Below are 11,173 nucleotides of genomic sequence, written 5' to 3'. Positions count from 1 at the left end.
CTCACACACACCCTCCACCTCACACACACACATCCTCCATCTCACTCCCTCCCTCACACACACCCTCCACATCACTCCTCACACACTCCACCTCACTCACATCCTCCACCTCACTCCCTCACACACACCCTCCACCTCCCTCACACACATCCTCCACCTCACTCCCTCACACCCTCCCCCTCACACACTCACCTCACTCCCTCACACACTCACCTCACTCCCTCACACACTCCACCTCACACACCTGCACCTCACTCCCTCACACACACCCTCCGCCTCACCCCCTCACACACACCCTCCGCCTCACCCCCCCTCCACCTCACACACACCCTCTACCTCACACACCTCCACCTCACTCCCTCACACACACACCCTCCACCTCACTCCCTCACACACACCCTCCACTTCACCCCCACACACACACCCTCCACCTCGCCCCCTCACACACACCCTCCACCTCGCCCCCTCACACACACCCTCCACCTCATTCCCTCACACACACTCCGCCTCACTCTCACACACACCCTCAACCACCCATACATACTACCTCACTCATTAACACTCCCTCACTCATTCACACTCCCCCACACACTCACACTCCCTCACACACACTTTCACTCACCTATACATACTCCCTCACTCATTACCACTCCCTCACACACTCCCTCACTCATTTATTCACATGCACATTCCCTTTAAGTGGAGAAGGAGGCTATTTGGCCCATCAAGTCTGCAAGAGCACCCTAGCTAGACCCACTCCCCCGCCCAATCCCCGTAACCCCACCTAACCTTTGGACACTTCAGGGGCGATTCAGCATGGTCAACCCACCTAACCTACACATCTTCAGTGTGTGGGAGGAAACCAGAGCACCCGGAGGAAATCCACACAGACATCGGGAGAACATACAAACTCCACACAGTCACCCAAGGCCGGAATTTATCCCGCGTCCCTGGCGCTGTGAGACAGCAATGCTAACCACTATGCAACATGCCGCCCCAAATATTCCATCTTTTTTCTTGTTATGAATAAACAGTAATTGTGTTTAAATTTACAAACCCAGTGACTGTAATTATTGGCTGGTCAAAGGCTAAAGCTTTCAGGTATTTTAATGAGAATTATTAGTTGATTCACTTCCTTTGTGGCTCCGGGGCCTGAGAAGCTGGAATTCACTAGCCCAGAGTGTCGTTACATGAATTGGGGGCTCAGGTCTGGAATTTCTGGCTCTTTAGATGGGGAATTTGAGTTGCAGTATAACATTTTTAAAAACACTGGGCAGGATTCTCCAGTCCACCAGCCACATTTTCTGACAGCGGGATTGTCCATTCCTCCAGCCGGCCAATGGTGTGTCCCATTATGGCCATCCTATGCTGTCAGGAAACCCATGGGCATTGTCATGATATGTAGACATGCACATAATGATATACAGATAGGCAGCTAATGAACACAGAGAACAGGACATGACCAATGAGCAGGCAGGACATAGTGGTATCTCACTACAAAAGGCATGAGGCACTCACACTCCGCCTCTTTCCACTGATGAACATCTACAGAGTGAGTCATGGTGTATTTACAGTTTCATACCTCCAGCACGTGGCTAAGAGCTAGTCTGGTTCAGTCAGACAGAGCAACCACACTTAGGTTCGCAGAGAGTCGACCTCATAGAGAACTGTGCTAACTGCTACTGGTTCAATAAATCAGATTGAACTAACTTCAAGGTCTGGAGTATCTTTTGATTAAAGCTGCATCCAGTTGCAGCCTGTGTTATCCCAGAGTACATAACACGACAGGCATGGGTGCGCTGCCGGCGGACAGGAGGAACCGCCGACCGAGTATTCGGCTGACCATGTTTGTAGTTATATAACAGGATGGCTTTGGAAGATGCTGAAGGTATTCTTCAGGTGGAAGTCTTAACTGTGGTTTATTTAAAAGAGCTTTGCAAAGACAAGCTAGTTAAACTGGTAGGTGAACTAAAAATAGAGGCACCAGTTAGAGCTAGAATTGTGGATGTAATTGAAGCAGTTGCTCAACATATCAATTTGAAAGAAGTGCAGGAAGTACAGCCTGCGTCAGGGGAACAATCAGTAGAATTGGCTAATATCCAGCTGCAAATGAAACAATTGGAAATGCAGCAAAAACACAAAGAAATGGAGCTGAGGCAAAACAAAAGGAAAAAAGAAATGGAGATGGAAATGGAGAGAGGATAAAGAGTGGAAAGAGAGAAAGATGGAGAGGAAAAAGAAAGAGAGAGTGTGGATAAAGAAAGAGAAAGACTTCTAGCTCGAGGCACTACAAATTAATGGGAAGTTGGCAGAAAGTAGAGGGGAGCTTAAACGTAGAACGGAACCCAGTGGATATATGTTTAAATTTATATAGGTCCTGCCAAATTCCAATGAGAAGGAGGTAGAAACCATTTTTAGGGCTTTTGAGAAAGCAGCAACCCAAATGTGACCAAGAGAAAAGTGGGCATTACTCCTGCAGAGTAAACTGACGGGGTGAGCACAGGAAGTTTATACTTATCTGTCAGAGCGGGGATCTAAGGGTTATGATGTGGTTAGAAAGATTATTCTGGATGCATATGAATTGGTTCCTAAAGCATATAGGCAAAGTTTCAGAATTTATGTAGTCGGCCAGGACTGACTTTTGCAGAGTTTGAAAGGGTCAAGAAGAACAATTTTGATCAATAGGTACGAGCACTGCTGCCTCACAGTGCCAGGGTTCAATTCTGGCCTTGGGTCACGGTCTGTGCGGAGTCTGCACGTTCTCCCGGTGTCTGTGTGGGTTTTCTCTGGGTGCTCCGGCTTCCTCCCACAGTCCAAAGATGTGCAGGTTAGTGGATTGGCCATGATAAATTGCCCCTCAGTGTTCAGGGATGTGCAGGTTAGGTTATGGGGCTCGGGGGGTAGAGAGGGGTGGTTGGGTGAGTGGACATGGGTAGAGTGCTCGTTCAAAGGGTCAATGTGGACTCGATGGGCCGAATGGACTCCTTCTGCACTGTCCAGGTTCTATGACTCCATGATTGGGAGTTGAAACTACCTATGAGGCTCTAAGAGATGTCATTCTCTTAGAACAATTTAAGAATTCTCTACCTTCTATAGTACAAATCCATGTTGAAGACCAGAGGGTGAAAACCTCTAGGCAGGCAGCAATAATGCTGACGATTATGAGCTAATCCATAAGTTTAAAGCTTTGTTCCATCACCCCCATGAATTTGAAAAGGATAGTGTCATGGGAATGTCTCTTTAAGAAATGTTTGTCTTCTCAAGTGGTGCAGTGATGTTAGTGTGTGGGTGGAGCTGGGCTCTGGCTCTGCTTTTTACTTTTGTTTTGAACTGGAAGCTGTTTTTGGCTCGGAGTTTTAGTTTAGTTTTCAGTTGGTGAGCTGCATTCAAACCAAGGATTTTTAGTCTCCCTGTCTGCATGGTCAAGAATTTCACCAAGGAGGCGTGTTATAGTCTCTCTGTCTGCACGTTAAAGAATTTCTCCAGATCACTTGATTATTTCAAAGTAATACCTCTTTCTGTAAGGAATGCAAACCTACTGTCTTTGTTAAAAAGGGTCTTTGACTTATGGAGGTTGTTAGGAAAGTTACTAAGGATTACCTATAGACTACTGTATTTTTTTTTGGGGGGGGATCAGTGTTGGTAGTTGATAAGATGTTTACTGGGTGTTTATAAAATGTTAACTGGATCCATAGAATAAACATTGTTTTTGTTTAAAAAGACTTTAGATCTCTGTTGCATCACACCTGTAAAGTGGGCCCTTGTGCTCTCTATAACCAAAACCTATTAAAAGTTGTGGGTCAGGTGAACGCCATGATATACTTTGGTGTTCTCTAAACCCTGGCCCATAATAATAGGAAGTGGGAGAGTTAAAGGAAGGTAGCCAAGGTAGGAAAGGATAGCTGGGAATGCTCCAAGAACTTCTGCTCAGACCAGGAAGGAAGGTAATGAGAGTGAAGGTGAGACTTGGAAGATAAGGTGTTACCATTGTAATAAGGTGGGCCACATTAATTCAGCACGTTGGAAGTTAAAAGGAAAACCCATGGGACTTATGGGGGTTCATAAGGAGGATTCCGAAAAGGAAACAAAAGTGGAGAATGCTACACGGCAGACTGTAGCTTTAACTGGACTTAGGAAACCTGAGGTAAACTCTGCTGTGGGAGCAGATATGAGGAATGAGGTAGATGAGAGAAAAAAGTTTTTTTGTCGAAAAGAAAGGTCACCCCTGATGTGTTAGGCAGGTTGGTTCGATGCGGACTGCACTCGATGCAGGGAAGTTAGAAACAGACGTCTAACACTGGAGAAGATCCAACACTGTTTTATTCAACTATAGAACTGTTATACATATTCAGCTGTGGGTCGACACTATACTGATCTGACTGGTGACCTTGTAGTAGCCTGACCAGACTTACTAGCTACCGCGTGGTGTTTGCACTTGCTAGCTCGTGGACTCTGACTGTCTCAGTAGCTGGGTCCCGAGAGAGCAGGAAACCTAGTGCCCTCTGGCTTTATAGTGGTAGGGTCCTGTTTGGTGATTGGCTATACTGTGTTGTATGCTTATTGGTCATCCTATGTGTCAATCACTGCCTGTCTGCATCTCATTAAATACATGAGTGGATATTATGACAACCCTCTTTTCCTCAACTAATGCAGACAAGCCTATAACAATTTTAAGGGATATAGGGGCTACTCAAACTCTGGTATTGGTTAGGGTGGCACGGTAGCACAGTGGTTACCACTGTGGCTTCACAGCGCCAGGGTCCCAGGTTCAATTCCCGGCTTGGGTCACTGTCTGTGTTGAATCTGCATGTACTCCCCATGTCTGCGTGGGTTTCCTCCGGGTGCTCTGGTTCCCTCCCACAAATCCCGAAAGATGTGATGTTAGGTGAATTGGACATTCTGAATTCTCCCTTAGTATGTGGCGACTAGGGGATTTTCACAGTAACTTCATTGCAGTGTTAATGTAAGCCAACTTCTGATAATAATAAATATTATTATTATTATTATGAGAAGGATTTGGTTTTCCCTCCAGAGAGTTCAATGAAAACTGAGGTATTAGTGAAGGGGATAGTTGGAAATTGTACTTCAGTTCCATTGTATAAAGTACAATTGGAGTGTGATTTAGTGTCAGGTCCAGAAGTCAGAGTGGTTAAGGAATTCCCAGTGGATGGAGTAGACTTAGGTTTGGGGAATGATTTGGCAAGGGTGAAGGTTTTAGCTTTACAGAGAGTCCAAGGGAAGTACTGCAGATAACACATGCAATGTCAATTGTAGGGCATGTATGAGTTAAGAAAACGCATTGTGCAGTAAAAGTCTCAAAGAAGGAAATGTTTACAGATGATCACATATCAAGTGAGATAGTAGTGAATCTGATTCGGCTGATACAGATGAAACTATCTCGACAGGTATGATCCCTCTCCGAGATCTTTCAAAAATAAAATCTAGTAGAGAAACAGGTTCTGGGAACTCGAAGACTATAAACAAGAAAAGTCCGAAACTAATAGTAATAATAGTGTTGAAGAGTCAGGCGAGCATTCTGAATCTGATTACTGTTCTATGAAGTCATGATCAACAACTGTTACAGAATAGACCGGTCACTAACTGACCATGAACAAATGGCCAGTAATTCTTCCAAAGCTAGTAAAGGAGCAGCAAATCAGAAGAAAACAGATAGTAAAGGTTTCTACAAATATATAAAACAAAAAAGAGTGGCTAAGGTAAATATTGGTCCTTTAGAGGATGAGAAGGGAGATTTAATAATGGGAGATGAGGAAATGGCTGAGGAACTGAACAGGTTTTTTGGGTCAGTCTTCACAGTGGAAGACACAAATAACATGCCAGTGACTGATAGAAATGAGGCTATGACAGGTGATGACCTTGAGATGATTGTTATCACTAAGGAGGTAGTGATGGGAAAGCTAATGGGGCTAAAGGTAGACAAGTCTCCTGGCCCTGATGGAATGCATCACAGAGTGCTAAAAGAGATGGCTAGGAAAATTGCAAATGCACTAGTGATAATTAACCAAAATTCACTAGACTCTGGGGTGGTCCCGGCAGATTGGAAATTGGCAAACGTGACACCACTGTTTAAAAAAGGAGGTAGGCAGAAAGCGGGTAATTATAGGCAAGTTCACTTGGAATCTGTTATCAAGGAAGAAATAGCGAGGCATCTGGATGGAAATTGTCCCATTGTGCAGACGCAGCATGAGTTCATAAAGGGCAGGTCGTGCCTAATTAATTTAGTGGAATTTTTTGAGGACATTACCAGTGCGGTAGATAATGGGGAGCCAATGGATGTGGTATATCTGGATTTCCAAAAAGCCTTTGACAAGGTGCCGCACAAAAGGTTGCTGCATAAGATAAAGATGCATGGCATTTAGGGTAAAGTAGTAGCATTGATAGAGGATTGGTTAATTAATAGAACATAGAACATAGAACAGTACAGCACAGAACAGGCCCTTCGGCCCTCGATGTTGTGCCGAACAATGATCACCCCACTTAAACCCACGTAACCCGTATACCCGTAACCCAACAATCCCCCCATTAACCTTACACTACGGGCAATTTAGCATGGCCAATCCACCTAACCCGCACATCTTTGGACTGTGGGAGGAAACCGGAGCACCCGGAGGAAACCCACGCACACACGGGGAGGACGTGCAGACTCCACACACCGGGAATCGAACCTGAGACCCTGGAGCTGTGAAGCATTGATGCTAACCACCATGCTACCGTGAGGCCCCTAATAGAATAGAAAGCAAAGAGTGGGGATTAATGGGTGTTTAACTAGTTGGCAATCAGTAGCTAGTGGTGTCCCTCAGGGATCAGTGTTGGGCCCACAATTGTTCACAATTTACATAGATGATTTGGAGTTGGGGACCAAGTGCAATGTGTCAAAGTTTGCAGACAGCACTAAGATGAGTGGTAAAGCAAAAAGTGCAGAGGATACCAAAAGTCTGCAGAGGGATTTGGACAGGTTAAGTGAATGGGCTAGGGTCTGGCAGATGGAATACAATGTTGACAAATGTGAGGTTATCCATTTTGGTAGGAATAACAGCAAAAGGGATTATTATTTAAATGATAAAATATTAAAACATGCCGCTGTGCAGAGAGACCTGGGTGTGCTAGTGCATGAGTTGCAAAAAGTTGGTTTACAGGTGCAACAGGTGATTAAGAAGGCAAATGGAATTTTGTCCTTCATTGCTAGAGGGATGGAGTTTAAGACTAGGGAGGTTATGCTGCAATTGTATAAGGTGTTAGTTAGGTCACACCTGGAGTATTGTGTTCAGTTTTGGTCTCCATACCTGAGAAAGGACGTACTGGTGCTGGAGGGTATGCAGAGGAGATTCACTAGGTTAATCCCAGAGCTGAAGGGGTTGGATTACGAGGAGAGGTTGAGTAGACTGGGACTGTACTCGTTGGAATTTAGAAGGATGAGGGGGGATCTTATAGAAACATATAAAATTCTGAAGGGAAGAGATAGGATAGATGCAGGCAGGTTGTTTCCACAGGCGGGTGAAAGCAGAACTAGGGGGCATAGCCTCAAAATAAGGGGAAGTAGATTTAGGACTGAGTTTAGGAGAAACTTCTTCACCCAAAAGGTTGTGTATCTATGGAATTCCTTGCCCAGTGAAGCAGTTGAGGCTCCTTCATTAAATGTTTTTAAGATAGAGATATATAGTTTTTTGAAGAATAAAGGGATTAAGGGTTATGGTGTTCGGGCCGGAAAGTGGAGCTGAGTCCACAAAAGATCAGCCATGATCTCATTGAATGGCGGAGCAAGCTCGAGGGGCCAGATGGCCTACTCCTGCCCCTAGTTCTTATGTTCTTATGTAAGTAAGTGACTGGGACTTTTCTAAAACTAATTGTAGTAAACCCTTTTCAAAAACCTCCCAGAGTATGCCTGTTTTGAAATAAAATATACATGATAGCACGGTATCAGTTAGTCAGGTCGAGGACAGGACAAAATGTGAAGTGATACCAAGTGAATGTCTGGTCAACCAACATCCTTTTAAGGGTCCACAGTACCTCTTTGAGGGAAAACTGGAGAGTGTGGTGAATGCAGCCCAATGCACTACATTGCTTGCTACCCTACCACTGATTCTGTCCACACATCCCGCTGCTTCAGGAAGGCAGACAGCATTGTTAGAGACCCCTCACACCCAGGCTCTCCCCTCTTCCAGACCCTTCCATCAGGCAGAAGGTACAGAAGTCTGAAGGCGCGCACATCCAGACATAGGAACAGCTTCTTCCCCACAGCTACTAGACTCCTCAATGTCTCTCCCTTGGACTGATCTGTTCCCTGTAAGAACACTGGGCAGGATCCTCCGCCGGCGGAATTCTCCATTTTGCCGGCGCCCGGGGCTTTCCCGACAGCGTGAGGCTGCCCCACAGTGGGAAACCCCAGTGACCGGCCGAGCGTAATGGAGAATCCCGCCCGTGGGTCGAGGCAGAAATGTGTTGCGACGGGGCGGAGAATGCAGCCCACTATTCACGACGTCCTATGCTGCTCTTGTTTGGCTCTTGTTCCGCACTGTAACCAATCACTATTTGTTGATGTACCATTTGTTAATGCTCTCTGTCGATTATTCTTTTGTCTACTATGTACGTACTGTGTACACTCCTTTAGCCACAGAAAAATACTTTTCACTGTACTTTGGTACATGTGATAAATATCAATCAATCAATCAATCAATCAATAAAAGAAGTCAATAGCAGAAGAGATTAATTAGGCAGCACTCAATTCCTTTTCAAAAATTAATAGAAAGGTGGATGGAGAACCATGTGGTTGTTCTGCCACCACAGCTGTTAACAACCAAAAAGTTCATGGGGCCAATAATATGCCATCCTTCGATTCTGAAATTAAAGAGGAACAGTTCAAATCTGGAAAGCATAAGTTGTGTAAGCCTGTATTACTAATTGGAGAAAAGGGCTGTGGTTACAAAATCTCCAATAAGGAGGTAAAAGTTCTCGCCTAAAGAATGGTGCGAATAAAGTCAACCAACTCTGAGAGGCTTGAACCCTCAACTGCACTTGTTGCTGAAAGTAATCATGTGAAGGGAAAGAGAGAAGGTTAAAAATGGTCTAAATATTTCCCTCAGCATTGACAGTACCACTTGTAGTTTGACTGTAGAAGATCCTCGACATTTGGTTGAATATTCATTGAACAATCAGAAAAGGCTGACTGTCTTACATAAGCAACAGAAAGAGACCGATCTAACCAAGGTATTTAAAAAGTATAGACGGAGTTGTAGGGAAAGGCCAGGGGGCACTCTGTTAATTGATTAGGATGTAGACATAAGGAACTCTGAACCAATTAAGCCACATCTGTCTCATTTAAAACCAATGAGACTGGCCCAGATAGAGACTGAAATACAATGCATTTTGGATATGTTGCAGAAACAGGCAAAACTGCTATGGTCCACAGAACGTCAAGCAGAGTTCGGGAGATTGACGGCCATGTTGGAGGGCGAATCGGTGCTGCCCACCCCGGACTGTTTCAGACTATAATCCACTTGGGTCTATAGATATAGTAAGAAGTCATACAACACCAGATTAAAGTCCAACAGGTTTGTTTCAAATCACTAGCTTTTGGAGCACTGCTCCGTCCTCAGGTGAATGAAGAGGTAGTTTCCAGAAACATATAGATAGACAAAGTCAAAGATGCAAGACGATACTTTGAATGCGAGCATTTGCAGGTAATTAAGTCTTTACAGATCCAGAGAGAGGGGTAACCCCAGGTTAAAGAGGTGTGAATTGTCTCAAGCCAGGACAGTTGGTAGGATTTTGCAAGCCCAGGCCAGATGGTGGGGGGGTGAATGTAATGCGACATAAATCCAAGAATTGTAATACCCAGATTACAGTAACAAGGCTACAGCAACAGCTGCATGGAGCAGCTACGAGAAAAGGAATTGGAGAATTGTGAATAAAATTGGGTAAACCCACAATCTGTTTTTGCCCTTCGTTTGTCCCATAAGAACACCTGGGTCAATGTTTTTAATAAAATAAACTGGTTGAAGTATTTGATAATTCACCAGACAACCATGCTTTGGAGAAGAGTCACTGGGCAGTTAGAGCTGCAGGTCTGCTCAACTGGACAATTGAAGGGGCACCATAGATTTATAGATGCACCATAGAAAACATCCTATTTGGCTGCATCACAACCTGGTATGGCAACTGCTCAGCCCAAGACTAAGGAACGTCAGAGAATTGTGAACACAACCCAGTCCATCACACAAACCTGCCTCTCATCCATTGACTCTGTCTACACCTCCCGCTAACTTGGGAAAACGGGCAGCACAGTTCCCCCCCCCCCCCCCCCCCCCCCCCCCAACCCGGGTTATTCTCTCTTCCAACTTGCTCCATCGGGCAGGAGATCCAAAAGTCTGAGAACACGCACTAATAGATTGAAAAACAGCTTCTTCCCCGCTGTTACCAGACTCCTGAATGGCCCTCTTATGAACTGATCGGATCTCTTCACAAATCCTCTCTACTGTGTAGTACTACACTCCGTATGCTTCACCCGATGTCTATATCTATGCATTTACATTGTGTATTTATATATGACCGATGTTTTTTCATGTGTGGAAAGATCTGTCTGGACTGTATGCAGAACAATACTTCTCACTGTACCTCGATACACATGACAAACAATGAAATCTAATTCAAACCCAATCCAATTCAATGTCCCTCCTGGTAGTAGAGGATAAGGGAACCGTGCATGTGGGCGCCGTCTTACAAATGGCTCGCAACGGCCCTGGCAAAGATCTCGTGTGCCGGCATGGATCAGGGGTGCCGAAGCCCAGTCTGGGTTAGCCCTTGAATTGGGGGGTGGGGGTGCACAAGCATCACCACAAACAGAAGCAATAAAACCGCAGCAGATCTCTGAAAAGTGCAACTTTACATACAAAAGATGTGCTTGTTAGGTGAATTGGACATTCTGAAATCTCCCTCCGTGTACCCGAAAAGGCGTCAAGGTGTGTCGACTCGGGGTTTTCGCAGTAACTTCACTGCAGTGTTGATGTAAGCCTACTTGTGACACTAATAAAGATTATTATTATTATGTACAAGTGCGCAACAACAATTTACAGTGATTGTGAAGCCGTGCTACCAAAGTTAAATTTTTAATTTTAATTGGCTTACATACTTCCCCAACACCCCCAGCAGAGGTGGA

This window comes from Scyliorhinus canicula, chromosome 12 (assembly GCF_902713615.1).
Source record: "Scyliorhinus canicula chromosome 12, sScyCan1.1, whole genome shotgun sequence".
Taxonomy (NCBI): domain Eukaryota; kingdom Metazoa; phylum Chordata; class Chondrichthyes; order Carcharhiniformes; family Scyliorhinidae; genus Scyliorhinus; species Scyliorhinus canicula.
Note: the sequence above shows the minus strand (reverse complement) of the source record.